This window comes from Natator depressus, chromosome 8 (assembly GCF_965152275.1).
Source record: "Natator depressus isolate rNatDep1 chromosome 8, rNatDep2.hap1, whole genome shotgun sequence".
Lineage (NCBI taxonomy): Eukaryota > Metazoa > Chordata > Testudines > Cheloniidae > Natator > Natator depressus.
Window position 1 is genome coordinate 3,831,820 of NC_134241.1, and position 16,694 is coordinate 3,848,513.

General features: G+C 44.3%; 1 protein-coding gene across 3 annotated transcripts in view; it reads right to left on the reverse strand.

The window, feature by feature from the left end:
* Positions 1 to 16,694, reverse strand: part of SGCD (sarcoglycan delta) — a 499,695-nt gene that overhangs the window by 277,471 nt on the left and 205,530 nt on the right. For all 3 annotated transcript variants that reach the window (XM_074960242.1, XM_074960241.1, XM_074960240.1), the window contains exon 2: positions 13,656 to 13,829. The gene's annotated coding sequence lies outside the window, so the exon portion shown is untranslated. The remainder of the gene's footprint in view (positions 1 to 13,655; positions 13,830 to 16,694) is intronic.

Below are 16,694 nucleotides of genomic sequence, written 5' to 3' on the forward strand. Positions count from 1 at the left end.
GAAGCTGGTGAATATTTAAAGATGGGTAGCTACAGACTGACTTGATTTTAGATACTTTTGATGCTTGGCAAAATGTCACCTTAGAAACTCAAAGCAGCCTCCCAGACACTTAGGCAATGCGAAACCCAGGCAGTCATCTTCCAGGAAGCATGGCCTGCCTGACAGGTCTTAAATGAATAAAAGTGATATTATTACAATTATCATTAGAGGGAGATGTCCCTCATCAGAATGTGTCTGGATTTTAATTGGCAAGGTCTGGGTTAATGCTGTGAAAATGCCAATGAAAGCAAAGCCTGTGGCTCAAACTAATTGTCAGCACTGAGCAACCTCAACCTCTAACCCATCACAGATTTATCACTCCATGCACACTGTACTCATGACAAGGAATGTTTGAATTAATCATTAACAATTAGAAATTCTTCCCAGACAGAAAGCAGTAAGAGAGCACGACTAACCAGCGCCCCTTTAACTTTGTCTGCAAGCTAGCAGAGAAGCAACTTAGTGCTAATGACAAGCAACCCTTTTAAAAACACCTTGTCTTTAAGAAACATTTGTGAGGGAAATGTTTAGGGCTCCTGAGAGTAAGAAGATGGAGGCACTAGTTTGAGTCAGCTGTAGTGCACCTAGGTTCATTGCCAAGATTCCTCCTACACAGCGCTGCCCATCCCCCCTAATTCTAATTTGCAGCTTTCCTCATTATTCCAACGCTGGCACCCACACAATGTACTTCAGTCTCAACTGGCAAGACCAAGCCTGTTCCAGTGTCCCCCTTTCCAACTTAGTCGATGCATCTTCTTCGACCTGCGGCTCCTGTACTATCCCAGACACTTCTGCCAATTCATCCTGACATGCAGCACCTGCTCTCCTCCGATTCCTGTGAGTCTCCTGAGCAGAGATGAAAGATGGACTGACGTGTTCCAATTTGAGTCACGGTTGTGTGGTATGGTACCGAATGACTGGGCTCCCATCACTTCCTTTGGACTATTTCACTGTCTAATAGATCGGAATGACAAGTTTTCCTTTCTTAACTTTGTCCTTCTACTCCTAGTTATACATCCGCCTTGGGAGGCTATGGAAGCTCCTTCACTGGAGGTTTTCCAAAGGAGGCTGGAGCTGTCTATCCTGGAGGGCTTAGACACAACAAATCCTGCATCTTGGCAGGAAGTTATCTAGATGACCCTGTGGTCCCTTCTAATCCCATGGTTCTATCTGTGTATCACACCAAATAATTCCACTCCCTGAACAACAGCCACGCTCTTCATAGATCCGCACTCTGTTACCACGTATTATTACTATTTATACGTGTCCCCGCAGTGTCCAGACACCCCACGGGGCTATGCACAGACATGAAGTCAAAAGACAGTCCTTGCTCCAAAGAGCTTACAAACTTGGTTTATGGCAAGAGGTAAGAAGTTCAAACAAACAAACAGACAGAGGGGGAGAGACAAGATGACAGTGAAACCAACACGTTTTGTACAGAAAGCAATAGCCACAGCTCAACATCTGCCCAGCAACGGCAACTGCTTAGTTATTTGCTACAAAAACTTCACTCTTACTCTTTCCTCATGAATCAGTTTCTCCGGCAGCTTCATCACTTTGGCTGCTTTTCTCTAACTTCCAACATGCTAGTGTCTTTCTGCTAACATAGGACCTCCTCCAAAACCCACTGAAGTCCAAGGAAAGCGTCCCTTCACTTTGGATCAGGCCTGCAGGCACCAGAACCAAAGCCCAGCGCTGTTCTACCAGAGCTGTAGAGAGAAAGATTATTATTGCCCTGCTTCAGTCATCAATAAACCAACATTCAGAAACCAGTTCTCAGTCACGTATCATCCTCTGAGCTCTGTTATGGAGCTGTGCAGTCAGCATTATTTTTCATACCTACCCTAGTACAAAAACTGATATTGTAATGTTCATGAGCATTGCCAAAGTCACGTGTTTAATTTATATTTATTTCATTCCAGTATGTTAACAGAGCGCACAGAACCTCAGGGGCATTGCCAGGCCTCTGGCCAAAAGCTGAGTGCCTCCAGGACCTGATAAAGGCGAGAAGTCTGCCAACGCAACGGCATGCTTTACAGCGTTGTTTTTATTGCCCTTACAATCCTTCTCCTTAATGTTTGGGCTCGTGGCTTTTCCATCCATGTCGATTACAGTCTCATCATTACACAGCCTGAGTGCACAGAAACAAATGAGATTGCTCCCTCCAGTCCACGCCTATTATATTACACTAGATGCAAGACTATAATTCTTTATAATTCTACACTAAAACTGGAAGGAAAAGTAATGCTGGGAATAAAGAAAATGGGGAAAGGAAGCGGCAAAGGAATCATGGGCCAAATCCTCGCTTGGATAAAGTGACACCGGTCCCCTGAAGCTAACAGCCACTGTAATTGATTAGCTTGAAGTAAATGCAGCTATGTTGATCCACCTGGCCCAAATGTGGAGAGAGGGAATAGACAACTGAAAACAGCCCGTTATAACCAGGTTACTGGACAAGAAGAAACTCATACAATTACAACACTCCGGCCACACAATGCTAACCGTGAATTCAGTCAGACTGAGCTCCCAGTGGGGAATGAACAAAAAATTACCAAGCTTTGTTGTCTATGCACTTCCATGCCATCCATCATAGAGAAATAGGCAATGCGGTTTCCACTGGCTTCCTTCCCAGCGCTCCAAGGGAAGCTCTGTGGTGCGCTTTACACAAAGGGACAGCAGTGGGCTGTTGGCTTCAAAACCCTTTGTTTCTCCCAAATATGAAAGACAGTAGGTCACTTCTCTTTCCACCCATCACCAGGTATTCAGCCTTTTTGGTTGTGCTATTTTCGACACATTCTTTTCAAACCACAGACTTAAAAGTAAGCATTCCTATTAAAATTATATCAACAAGGAAAATAGCTCGCTATTTAACATTTATTTTGCTTTTCATGTGGCCATACACAATCCCCCTACCATTCCCATTTCTTTTCAGTATGGTTGTGCTTTTTCCCCATAAGAGTAAAATGTCTTTGCAATAACTTATTAGACATCTTAACCTAAGCACAGCAGGTCTGAGCTTCCAAACATAGGTCCCAATGCTACAAGGCAATTACCAGGATCCGGGTCAAAGTATTAGGAAGAAGTCCATGCAAGCAAACAGCAGGTTGGGGGCAGCAGATGAGCTCAGGGAGGAAGCTCAAGTTGTGGTCCAGATCCTCACCCGGAGCAAATCAGTGTAACTCCAACTTAACACGTGACTAGTCCGACTGGTGTCAATGGAGCTCTGCTGACTTACCCCAGCTGGGGCTGGAGTACTTTCACATTTAGTAACATCTTCAGTATTTATTGTAGTGTTTCATTCAGGATATGTTAGTTCTGAGTCAGTAACTGTTTCCATTGTAAGAAAGAGTTCAGGGGGATTGTAGTACTGCTGTTTCGTATGCACTGGGCTGAAGGACTGAATGGCACAAAGTCCATTCTACTGTGAAAAGAGGCTCCACATAGCAAACAAGGTTCCATGCCTCTTTAGCACAGACCTACACCACAGTTGCAGAAGGGCTGTTTCTGTTACACATTTCAGACACCTTTCCAGCTTGCTCTGAAGTCAATGGAATTGCTCAAATGTGTAAAGTGAAGCACATGCATATCTGTTTGTTTGGATGGGGCCTTAGACTATCCTGGGTCTGAGAAATTAACATTCAGAGCATTCAGATTCTTTGATGTCAGTTTTGAACGGCTACAAGGATTTTCCAAAACCCAAACTTCTCTAAGCTCTCCCATGCGTAATGCATAACTACCAAAGAAAGTATGTCCTTGGCATTCAAATAGACTGCATGCACTGTGTCAATTCCCCAAAGCTCAACTAACACCACAAGAATAGGGCAGGTAATTAGAGAGTTCGGCTGGAATCTAGACTATAAAAAGAGTTAAAGCTTTCAGCAATTATTTTTGTTATCGTTAAAACAGTGAGTTCATTCTGGGATACAACTGTTCATTTATGTAATTAAATTTCAGTCTATATGGTGTCTGTCAAGCATTTTAATTATTTTTTTCTCGTCACTGGCTAGCTTTTGTGGCTCATTATGAAACAAATGGCATGTCATCCTAATGGGAGTTTTCTCATTAACTCTCAAATGTGAACAGCTTCATAAGACCCCCCATAACTCATCGGCTTATGAGGTGCCAGCTAATAATAAAGGCACCATCATAAAGCAAAGCACCACACGAAGCTACACTTGGGAGGACAATGTTTTTACAGACTCCTATGTGATGGACCCACCTTAATTGTAAAATTTCACTTTCAAACAGCACTCTTTAGGTTTCTTGATGTGGTTTCCTTTTGAATAGCGCAGAGATCATATTACTGTTGGTTTGCATGTGTGTTATACTGGTGGTGGTGTTATGCTGAAAGATGCTAATGGATGCCAGCTGGTGAGTCTTAGCCCTGGTCTACACTATGGGGTTAGGTCAAATTTAGCCGCATTAGGTCGATTTAAAAATGACTGCGTCCACACAACCAACCTCATTCCATCGACCTAAAGGGCTCTTAAAATAGACTTCTGTACTCCTCCCTGACGAGGGGAGTAGCGCTAAAATCAACCTTGCTGGGTCAAATTTGGGGTTGTGTGGATGCAAATCAACGGTACTGGCCTCCAGGAGCTATCCCAGAGTGCTCCATTGTGACCGCTCTGTGACCGCTCACAAAGCAATGACTTTGAACTCCGATGCACTAGACAGGTACACAGGAAAAGCCTGGGAACTTCTGAATTTCATTTCCTGTTTGGTCAGCGTGGCGAACTCAGCAGCACAGGTGACCGTGCAGTCCCCCCAGAATCATAGAGCGTAGAATGTTTCTACGCTCCCCATATCATCTCCATCCCTGAGGTTATCGCAGATTAGAAGGCAAAAAAAACGCACTCGCAATGACATGTTTTCTGAGCTCATGCAGTCCTCCCGCACTGACAGGGCACAACTTAATGCATAGAGGCATTCAGTGGCAGAGGCCAGAAAAGAATTAAGTGAGCACGAAGAGTGGAGGGAGGACACGATGCTGAGGCTAATGAGGGAGCAAACGGACATGATGAAGCGTCTGTTGGAGCTGCAGGAAAGCCAACAGGAGCCCAGACCCCCGCTGCATCCACTGTATAACCGCCTACCCTCCTGCCCATGTTCCATAGCCTCCTCACCCAGACGCCCAAGAACGCGTGGGGTGGGGGGTCGCAGCGCTCCAGACACCCAGCCACTCCACTCCAGAGGATGGCCCAAGCAACAGAAGGCTGTCATTCAAACAGTTTGATTTTTAGTGTGGCTACAATAAGCAATGTGGCCTTTTCCTTCCCTCCTCCCCCATCCCACCCAGGCTACCTTGTCCGTTATCTCATTTTTTTAAATTGATAAAGAAAGAATGCATGGTTTCAAAACAATAGTTACTTTATTTCAAAGGGGGGAGGGTGGTTGGCTTACAGGGAATTAAAATCAAGAAAGGGAGTGGGTTTGCATCAAGGAGAAACACACAACTGTCACACCGAAGCCTGGCCAGTCATGAAACTGGTTTTCAAAGCCTTTCTGATGCGCAGCGTGCCCTGCCGTGCTCTTCTAATCACCGTGGTGTCTGGCTGCTCAAAATCGGACGCCAGGCGATTTGCCTCAACCTCCCACCCTGCCATAAATGTCTCCCCCTTACTCTCACAGATATTATGGCGCACACAGCAAGCAGCAATAACAATGGGAATGTTGGTTGCGCTGCAGTCTGACCAACAGCGCCAGTGAGCTTTTAAACATCCAAATGCACATTCTATCACCATTCTGCACTTGCTCAGCCTACAGTTGAACTGCTCCTTATTACTGTCCAGGCTTCATGAGCCATGGGAGCAAGGGGTAGGCGTGACCATGCGGTGCTGCCAGCTGGGAGAGCAGCCTGAGGCAGAAGCCTCCAGCTCGCAGGAGAGCAGAGTTGCAGCGGAAGCCATGCACCATGCCCTGGAGGTTGCTAGGAGCCAGGCAGGGAAGACGTTCCCAGAACCCCCAGCCAAGCTACTTGTCCGACGTGGATGGCTACCAATCCTACTGCACTGTCTTCTACAGAGTTGCAGGAGAGCAGAGTTGCAGCGGAAGTGGTGGAGCCATACACCATGGACGAGGGCAACAACATTGTAAAGGTACTGTCAACTGTACATACAGTAAGTATTCTGGAGTCCCGTTGGTTGGAAAGAAGGCATAGCATTTTAGTTACCTGTGTAAGACTTCAGCTGAAGGCAGGTCTACACTAAGGTACTTCACTGGTATAGCTATACCTGTATACTATACTGGAAAGCATGCCAAGTGTGGACCCAGATACATCAGCAAAGCAGTGCTTTGAACCGACAGACTAATGCCCCACATGCTCCACAAGTGAAGCAAACTCTTCCAGTAAAAGTGTAGTGTTGCCAATATAATTGCATCTACACTAGGGGCTTCTGCCAGTACAGCTCTGTCAGGCAAGGACCACACCTCTTCATACCCCTAACCATAGAGCTATGCTGGCAGCAGTCTGTAGCGTAGACATGCCTTAAGACTGAATGTGCTCAGACTTCTAGAAAGACCTCAAATCAGATATTCTCAGACTGGGCATGTATCGATGTTTAGCAGGGATGTTAGCATAGTCATTCCCATGCTAGTCACTGGATATCCATACTTAGGTCAACAACTTTGGGTGATCCACCCCCAACTAAGGAGATCACTGGGTTGGTCTGCGGTAGCTGATGCATGTGGGCATGTTCTTCCCCCTCGCTCTGCTCTATTTCTGGCCGACTCTGTTCTTGCATCAAAACAAATAGGACAGTTCTCAATGCCCTTCCTATGCACAAGCATCAAGTAGGCAGCTGTGGAAAAAAAGAACAGCCTAATGTGCAGGCCTGAGTCCTGAACTGCTGAAACTGGTATAGTCCTTTAGCCTTGACTCTGGCCATTTAAGCAGCCCCTTGGGAATGCTTTTCCAACAGGTTCTTGAAGTTTTTGTAGCAGTCTTAAAAAAATGATGGAACACAAGGACTATTCACTCTGAGCTCAGAGTGCAAATGGAAAACATGGAATTTAATTCAGGTTTTCAGATTTCAAACTGCAGAGGGTTCTCCCTGTTTAAATGGAAAGGATCTTGAACTACTAAGATAGCAAAAGCCATAATGTAGCATCAATGGCCCATTTTGTTTATATTTTTCGGTGGAGAAGCCCAAAGTGCAACTTTGCCCTGTTATTTATTGACCGACTGACAATAAAGAAGACTGGACAGAAAAGGGAGACCACAGAGGGGGAAAAAAGAGGGAGAAAGGGGAGGATTTTGAGAGCTTGTATCCTTCAGCTATGTAACTTTTTTTTTTGACCACTAGGTAATACAAAACACAAAACAAAAAGAGAGAGAGAGAGAGAGAGAGACACCCATGCAAATACCCCAGTTCCAAACACTCCTGACCTTTGCATCTTGAGGTTCATGTCTATTAAGGACCATACTGGACCTGCAATTTGGGGAAGAGTGCAAGGAGCAAAAGCCAGACACAGCTGCAATCCTTGTATTCCCTTGAGCAGAAGGGAGGCAATTGCTATTGAAGAGGGCAGAGAGGAGGCAGACTAATGAAGCAATGGAAACGACCAGTGAGGGAGAGGAGTGCAAACTGTGTCTTCTTAAGGGGCAGCAGCCTCCGAGTTGTCCTTGTGAATATGGGAATTCCGCTCCTCTGAGCAATCATTGCAGAGGTGTGACTGTGCTCCACCAGCATAAGCCTATGTCTACACACAGTAAAGTCTATGATGTATAGTGAAGTGGACACAGCTGCCCGATTTAAGGGTAATCTAGACATTGCTACAGCTGCAGATGCAGCAGAAAGTGTACTCAAACGTCCTGAATGACCAACCCCAGTCCTGCTCCTGAAGTTCTCCCTCAGGGCCTGCTCAGGCAAAATTCCCATTGTTTCAGGAATGAATCCACAATATTCTCATCTGTTTCTGGAACACAGGACAGAGAACTTGGACAACAGAACTGGCTTGAGCACAGGGCAGGAGGATGGCAGAGCATAATTAATTTTCCACTCTGAATATTGGCTGCCCTCCTCTTTGCCATGCTCTGAACTGTGAGCCACCACTTAGACTCTCACTGAATGTGTTTCCAAGCAGGAGTTTGCAGTAGAGTGTGAAGCATCACACTATCAATTATTAGTATTATTTAACATCTAGCTGCAGGTTAGGCAATAGAATACATTCACCCCAGAGTGCAAAGTGCTGTAAAAACACACAATTCATGACAGTCCCTGCATCAATGAGCCTACCATCTAAAAGACAAGACACAACACATGGCAGAGATTAACAAGCAAGCCAGGATACAGGTTGGGGAGGCAGATGGCCAAAGGCTGAAAGCAGATTGGGAGTTAGTCGAGCCAGGTAGTTTCCGAAATGCCTATGGGCCCACTGTAAAAAAAGGGAGCATTTGTCTTCGTCTCTACTCAGAGGCTCATTCAGAGAACAAGGAGCTGAGGTGGTGGAAAGAACTGGCACATCATTCACAGGAAAGGAACTTTCCTTCATTTTTTTTTTAACTCAGTATTTGCAATTTGTAAGAAAGTCGTCAAGCTTCTCCACTGCTAGGATTCAAAGTAATTAAAACCAGATTTTCAACTCATTGTAAAGTAACGTAAAACATGTCATCTAGGAGAAAATAAACTCTGGCCTCATTATATTTTCTGAAGCAACGCAGCATCTGCAAGCCATGAGGTCCTGAAGAGAGAACACTGGACTGCAGTCAGGGGACAACCTCAGATCTATTCCTGTGAGAGTCACTGTTCTGCCCTCTGACCTGGGGCAAGCCAACTAACCTCTGTCTTCCCGTCCATGCCTTTACTGTCCTGTCTACTTCGTATGTAAGCTCTCCGGGGCCGGGATTGTCTCTTCTGTGTACAATGGGCCCCTGACCTTGTTATATATTATTTGTCTTACAGTGTAACCAACACCATGTACCAAGAACAGAGTATGCTTTATGGTATTTTCAAGTATAGGTCAAAGGACTATACGACCGCCATCAAGATATCATTTGTTTCTTGATAAATTTCTTTCAAGGTCCATGTTAGGTTTAGAATTCCTTATAAATTCATCTTAGTTCCACCGATGATATCCTCTCTCACTCAACTGAAATATTTGTTATTAGAGAATGTGCTTCAATATACACCAGTGGAACAGAGTCAGAGAAAGCCCCATGAGGACAGGTTGGGTGAACAGGGCTGCAACAATAGTGCCATTGGAAGACTTGATATGTTAGCAGCAAGGCTGCTGATCTTCCAAGAATATACAAAGAATATTAATAAAAGCCAAAGCATATAAAAGCCATCCTATTTCCACACCCTAGAAAACTATGTCCAGAAAAGTGCTTGAAAAGATTCACGTGAATATTTTTACTTGTATAAAAATGCTGCATGCCTTTATTCGCGAGATACACACACAGGAAAAGATACTGTATATAGGCCTACTTCCCTAGAACAAAGTCTTTGAAGTGCTAAAATCTGATCAGCAATTGTAGGAAAGCATTCACTCAAAATGCCTTTGCTATTGTTTTGGAAATCTGAGGTGGTTTAAACTGGTACTGCCCTGACTTATATTGAACTAGTTGAATAAACTGAAATGAAGAAAATATTCTTTCTGCATGTGCATTAGAGGCTACTGGTGTCACAATCTGGTTTAGCACGTAAACAAACATGGTTAGAGGTGTTTAGCCGGTGACTGCCACCAGTTCAGTGATTTAACTGTCTTTAAAACTTCAGCAGCAAACATCGTACTGCTTAATGTTATTCTTTTCCTTTCGTGTAAATGATTTTAATATATCTTAGTAAATTTAAATCTCAATGTAGGCTGTCACAATTTCAAATTAAATTTTCAAAAGGTGTATTTTTAAAAATAAACCTGTATTTAAATTAAAAAAAACTGATTAAAAAAATTTTAAAGACCGATTTTTATCCAGCATATAAGCGAAGGTTAAACTCCGATAATGACTTCACCTGAAAAAGGGGAACATGTCCAAGAATCAATGTTCCAAAGACAATTAACTGCTATACGAGCTATAAAACACATCAAATGAACACAGATTATTTCACTTATACTTGCAAGATAAAATTTAATAACTACATTTAATGGGCACTTAAAAAAACAATTTCCTATGTATTAATTAAATGCACTTCTTCGGCAGAAAAGAGATTTTTTTAAAGGGTTATATAATCCCTACCAATCTAACAACAAGCAATTTGAAGACAAAATATTAGTGTGTGCGTTATCCGTAGATCAGTTTTAAAAAATTCCGTACGCAAGATCATCCGCAGCACAATTACATAAGTGTTGTTAAAATGAAACCAGTCTGTCACACATGAGCAAGCAACAGCGTGTTGCAAAGATGAATGTCTTCAGCTAAGCGTTATTCAGACATATGGTGTCATCTCCACTAGAGTTACAGAGCAAGTGGTGAAATACTCAGGACTTGGGGCTGGCTATGGTTGTAACCTGAGAGCTGTAGCTTCAGTTCCATGGGGAACTGAGGTATGAGAAAGACAATTCCCTGATTCTGCTGTAGTTTTTATTCCAGAAAGGCACAAATGCAGCCAACAGCTGCTTTGGGTTATGGGAGGAACCAAAGGTGAGGGAGGACCTTGCAGCCAGACTTGTTTCTCACCTGTGCATTCCTTTGCTTCTACAGCAGTCTCACAGGGGCATTGTAATCCCTTACCCGATGATCCTTTCACTGCTGCTCAGGGAATTTATACAGCGGTATAAGGAAGGGTACAGAAAGGAAAGATGGTACAGTGATTAGAGTGGGAGCCTGGGACTAAGGAGACCCAGGCTCAATTCCCGTCTCTGTCACAAATGTCCGGTGTGACCTCAGACAAGCTTCTGGGCCTCAGTTTCCCATCTCTAAAAGGGGGACAACAGCACTTCCCTACCTCCCGAGGATGTTGCTAGGTTAGGTTAAAGATTGTGAGGTACTCAGAGACTACGGTATGGGGGGGGGCATATAAGTGCCTGGAATGGATGGATTGGATGTAAAATAGCAGCACTGCCAATTCTCATGATTTTAGCATGAGTCTCACAATACGTGGGGTTTTCCTTAAAACTCCAGCCCCCAGATTCTTGTGGTTCCCTGTAAATCTCTGCTTTTGTTTTCAAATAAAGTTTCCAGCTCTCACGACTGCAGAGAAAAGTTTAAAAGGTGACCCAAGTGCAGTCTAAAAGCTCAGAAGCCTGAAGGCAAATAAAAAGCACCCCCAGATGATCCTTTTGAAAAATCTCCTATTATTTTGGGACCTCACTCATGATTTTGGAATGCTTGAGGTTGGCAACACTGAAATGGGAACAAGCAGTTCCTAGGGCAAATGCAGAATAAAGCTGCAGAGGGGAAACACTTTCTTAGGAAAGTTCTTACGCCTATCCAGCAGACCCCAGGAAGTTCCACCAATTCTGCACCAGCGTCATACTCCAGTCAGAGCGGGCAAAATGATTCATTTCGGGCAACCTCTTGTTGGCCTTGCAAAATTCTACTTGTGCTCATGGCCGGGGTGAATAAGCTTTTTGGATAGGCATCATTAACAAGATGATAATGGGCAGGTGGATAGCTCTTGGGCATGGGCTAGTAAACTGTCATAACAGACCACAAGGCCATTTAATGCTATTGCACAGATCCTGGATCAAAGCTAGAAAGGCAGCAGCCAGTGCGTTATAACACTTCACTAGGGTTGCAGGGTATTTGTCTGTTTGTTTCCTTTTCTGCATGAAAATCAGATAATGGTCCTCAAAGCCTGGCGATAGATCACTGCCCATCCTCCGGTGCCTTGAGCTTTCCCATGGCAGAGCAGTCAGCAAAATACACACCCGAAGATTTACATGCTTTCGCTTACAAATATAAAAGAGAAACGTGCAATAAAACAAATTGATTTGATTTCCAGGCTACAGCTGTGTAAAATATTTCCCTTTAGGATTGAAAGCGTTCCCTTGATTGCAAAATACTCCACCTTTAGCCTTCGTCTCCAGACAATGTACTCACAAGGTTAGCAGCGACTCCTGTCATTATGACCGGGCACTATTTAGACAGATTAAAAAGCTTGCAATACTTACTACTGAATGGCAGGAATTTCCATGGGAGTTTGTTTGTAAACAGTGCAGACAGTCCTGCATGGTATGTGGAGCACTGCATTTGACTGTATCAGTACAGATGCTTGAGGAATCAGAGAACAATGCATCAGTGAACGGCAGTGCAGAGAACTGCAAAATACATGTGTAGTCATGCCCTGGCATTGGCTGCTCATATTGGTCTTGGGACTTAGCCCTGCTGTTATAATTCAGCCTCACCATGCATTGGGGGCAACAACATCACAGTAACACAAACAATGTCACATTAGAACTGGGGCAATTCCATTCTGCCCCATAATTTCTCTCTCATTCCTTTCTCCCTACCCTGGGCCCTGGGAGCGAAGGGATTGTCTTTCATTTCCCTCATCAATCCTTTCTCCTTCTCGCTGCACTGAAGATAGAAGAGGAGTTACCTGCAGCTCTGAACCAGTCACTGTCTTATGTGGAACCCACTCTTGTGATCTGTATGTCTATTGCCAGGCCAATGGTCAAGTCCAGCGAGCAAACTATGATCTATACAGACTATAGTGTGGGCATAGATGGTTTGAAATCGTGCTAGTCTTGTAGACATATTTCTATACTGCAGCCATTCCAAAACTGAATGTAATCTGTATGCAAATGTTACAAATGGAACTCCAGTGAGGTATCTGAATTTCACTATTTACAGAACAAGTGGGATTAGTCTGATCACACCAAAAGAATTAATGTAAGAGAACTCTTGGAGGCTTTAAAAATATATGAAAATCTAATTTCTGTTTGGATTTTTCAACACTCCTACATTAAGCTTGAACACTGTAATGCTACTGCAGTGTGTGTAGGAAGTCTCTCTCTTGTTCAGATATTAATGAGAATAAAACACGTGTATTTTTTACGACTTTATCATTTGATACAAAACCATGTAGACCTAGGAACTAAGGTTTTGCATTCACACTTCCAAAGCTTTTTAAATAAAACTTTTCAATTGATGATCCAAAAATATAAATAAATAAACCCAATTTCCTTCCTGGAAATAACTTGAATTACACAAAAGGAGACGGGTTGTCATAGATTGTGTTCTTCTAAGTGTTTCCCTACACCTGCGACTCTGGACGGTTTGCTCTATGCCAGGTGAGTTTCTGCTCCAACATCAGAATCTGCACACAACAAATACATGAGCCTCCTATCCAAGGGACTATCACGTAACAAACCAGTATAGTAAATTTCATCCTAGGCCAACAATGTTGAAATACAAGTGACAAAGAAGAGTATGGCTTTTGGAGAAATGATCCCTCTTTTCTTTGTTTTTTATATTTGGCTTCCCCCCCCCTCCCCCGACCTTCTAATCTTCAGATATTAGTGGTTTTCAAAATGTACTTCATTCACACAGTGACTTTAAAAGCACCTTAACCTTGCAAAGTATTCTCTGAATCAAGGAGTACAGGCATTCACTGAGGCAGTTTGTGGGCTGCATTTACCTACACGTAAATATGCAGAACCATAGTTACAAGTGCCATAAGCAGATGTTCAGAAAACATATAGGAATGCAAACAAAGGCAAAAATCACATACCTTAGCAAACCTGATGGTTCCGAATTCTGGAGACAATTTAGTTTCGGAGCAACATTGGAGTGAAAGGAAGTTCCTCAGGCTACCACCAACTGGAAGTCCTTTTTAAGTCCCACACAGGCTCCAGCTCAGCCTTCTGTATGTATGTACCTGAGGATGCTGCAGTATCCTCCAGTTCTTTGGAGCCGGAGCAGAAAAGATGTCATTCAGAAAGAGAAAAGAGAAGAAGGTGTGGCATTAAATTCTAGGGTCAGTCATTCGGCAGGTTCAGAATAGAATGTAAGACAACATCTGATAGCAATGAAATGTCAAGCCAGGACAAAGAGTCTGTGACAAGCCATCATGTTTGGCACCTTTTCAGGGAAATCTTTGAATTCAAGAACTGTGGGGCAGAACTATTTTGGCTTTATGGTGTTTTAACTGTGTCCCTAAACTAGGAAATGAATGCCAGCCTGGATGCACTTTATTTCAGTCTGAGATCACAGAAGTACAGCAACACTCCTGCATAACTTTAGAGAACATTCTTATTCATTACCGTCTTTCACTGGGAGAACAGAACGTTCAAAGTAAGGGGATTTAAAGTTAAGAACACTGACAAAAACTCAGGTAAACAACACTTCAGTGCACTTGTACAGTGCAGTTCGTTCACAGATCTCAAAGCTCATAAAGAAACATTAATTAATTAGGCCTTATGACATAGAATCATAGAGGATTAGGGTTAGAAGAGACCTCAGGAGGTCACCTAGTCCAACCCCCGGCTCAAAGCAGGACGAATCCGAACGAAATCATCCCAGCCACGGCTTTGTCAAGCCGGGTCTTAAAAACCTCTGAGGATGGAGATTCCAACACCTCCCTCAGTAACCCATTCCAGTGCTTCACCACCCTCCTAATGAAATAGTGTTTCCTAATATCCAACCTAAATCTCCCCTGCTGCAACTTGAGACCATTGCTTCTTGTTCTGTCATCTGCCACCACTGAGAACAGCCGAGCTCCATCCTCTTTGGAACCGCCCTTCAGGTAGTTGAAGGCTGTAATCAAATCCCCCCGCTATGAGTTAACTACTGTTGGCCAAAATGTTCAAAAATGGGTACCCGACAGGCACCTGAAATCATTTGATTGTCGAAAAAGCTCCACGCCCAGCAGCACCCACTCACACAGCTGGGAGTTTTCAACGCTTCTGAAACATCGGGTCACTTTGATTAGGTGCCTAACCACAGGTAGTGGGGTTTGAGAAATTCGGCCTGAGCAATTTACTGGAAATCACACCTCAAGCGGGGGGAAGGGCTTGGAAAAGGAGTCAGGAAGTCTAACCCCCATTTTTATTGTTAGTTATTTGTATTAGAACAGCAGTTAAAGGCCCAAACCAAAATCAAGAGCTCCACTGTGCTACCAATGCTGTACACACATCTTAAGAGACAGTCCTTGCCCTAACTAATTACTATCTAAACAGACAAGACATATAAAGTGTAGGAGATCACAAAGCAAGGGAGTGGCAGAGCTGGTGGACAGAATCTAAGTCTCCTAAATCCCAGTCCGGTGCTTTTTCTAATGGACCTTGCAGCCTCTGCCCCAGTTTGAATTTCTGGGTACCCTTGCCTCAACGGCTGCAATGATCCAGATACGCATGATCCAGATACGTCCTGCAGCCATGGTGTAGGCTGGTGGACCAGTCATCAGCATGGGACAGACAATCAGCCACACCCAGGTCAGTTTGTCGCCCTCACCTCAGGGCCCTGTTTATTCTTCAAAAACAATAAATAAAAGGGAACATGAAACAAGAACATCAAGCAACCGTCCTGCTCCCCATCGAGACTGTGGGGTGCTCTGGCCTCTGGCAGCTTAATGGTCAGAACCTCCCCCCCCCCCAAGACTTGCCCTCTTGCAGCCTTCTGTCCCCCCACAGCCCTCTCCTCTAGGCTCATCATGGAGCTGGGCCCTTCAGTTATATCCCCTGACTAGGAATCCTCAGCCCCAGTCACTCAATGCTGTCCAGTTGGGCTCTTCTCCAGAACAGGGCTAGCTGCTCCCCAGCCCCCCGGCCTTTAAAAGAGGGCGGGTGCTCTGTTGCACCCTACTTCTGAGATAACACAGCCTGTCACATCTGTAACTTAGTCTGAACATGGCTGCAGGAAAGATGGACAGATGCTAGTTTTATGCCAGGAATAGTCAGAAAAAGGGGAGAAGACAAAACCAACAAAAACATACTACTTGCAGACAGTTCCAAAGGGGTCAAGTCTGAATCAGCAGCCCCAGAGCACAACGCTCATTACATCCTCCCACAGACTCCCCCAACACACACCCACACCCCAACTGGGCTAAAGAGATGCAGAAAACTGACTCAGTCAACCAGCAATGGAAAAGCAAACCCAGGGGGGTGTGAAGCGAAGGGGCAGGGGAGTGAAAGGATGAAAGCATCCGCACCTCAGTTTGGAGGCAGAGCGGTTGTATCAATCCTAGCAGTGAGAGGAAGTCCACTTGGTAACCAGAGCCACTGCGGAACCCATGCCCAGGGGCATGCAATCTGCTCTGCCCCCTGAGTAACCCCTTTTTCTTCAGCAGGGCTGCTCGTGGTGCGAGCTGCAATATGAGCTAAGGTGGCAGAGTCCAACCCCACATTTGCCAGCAGTTTGTGTGTCGAGAAGGGCTTTAAAGGGAAGTGTTATTTGTATTTGCCAGACTGCTTCCCTTCTGTCATCCTGTGGGCTCAGGTAGGGAGGCAGAAAAGTAGAACAGCTTCAAATCTTATATTCCTTTCCAACACAGGCGTAAAGCCCTACCTCTCAAACAGCATTTGTAGAACCAGTCTGGCAATGTGAGACTGAAGGGGATGTGACGTGTGGGTCTAGGAATGGCTGACGCTGCAGAAGCTTGGTCTGGGAGCAGTAGCGAGATCTAGTGCCTCTACTTTTAAGTGATGTTTATCTTTGGGGACCAGAAATGCGATTACTTCCATTTGTTTCCTGAAAGTTGCAATGCAAAAAAAAGGAAAAGAAAAAAGACTTTATTTCCCCTCTTTTTACTTTCAATGGAGCTGAAAGGCAA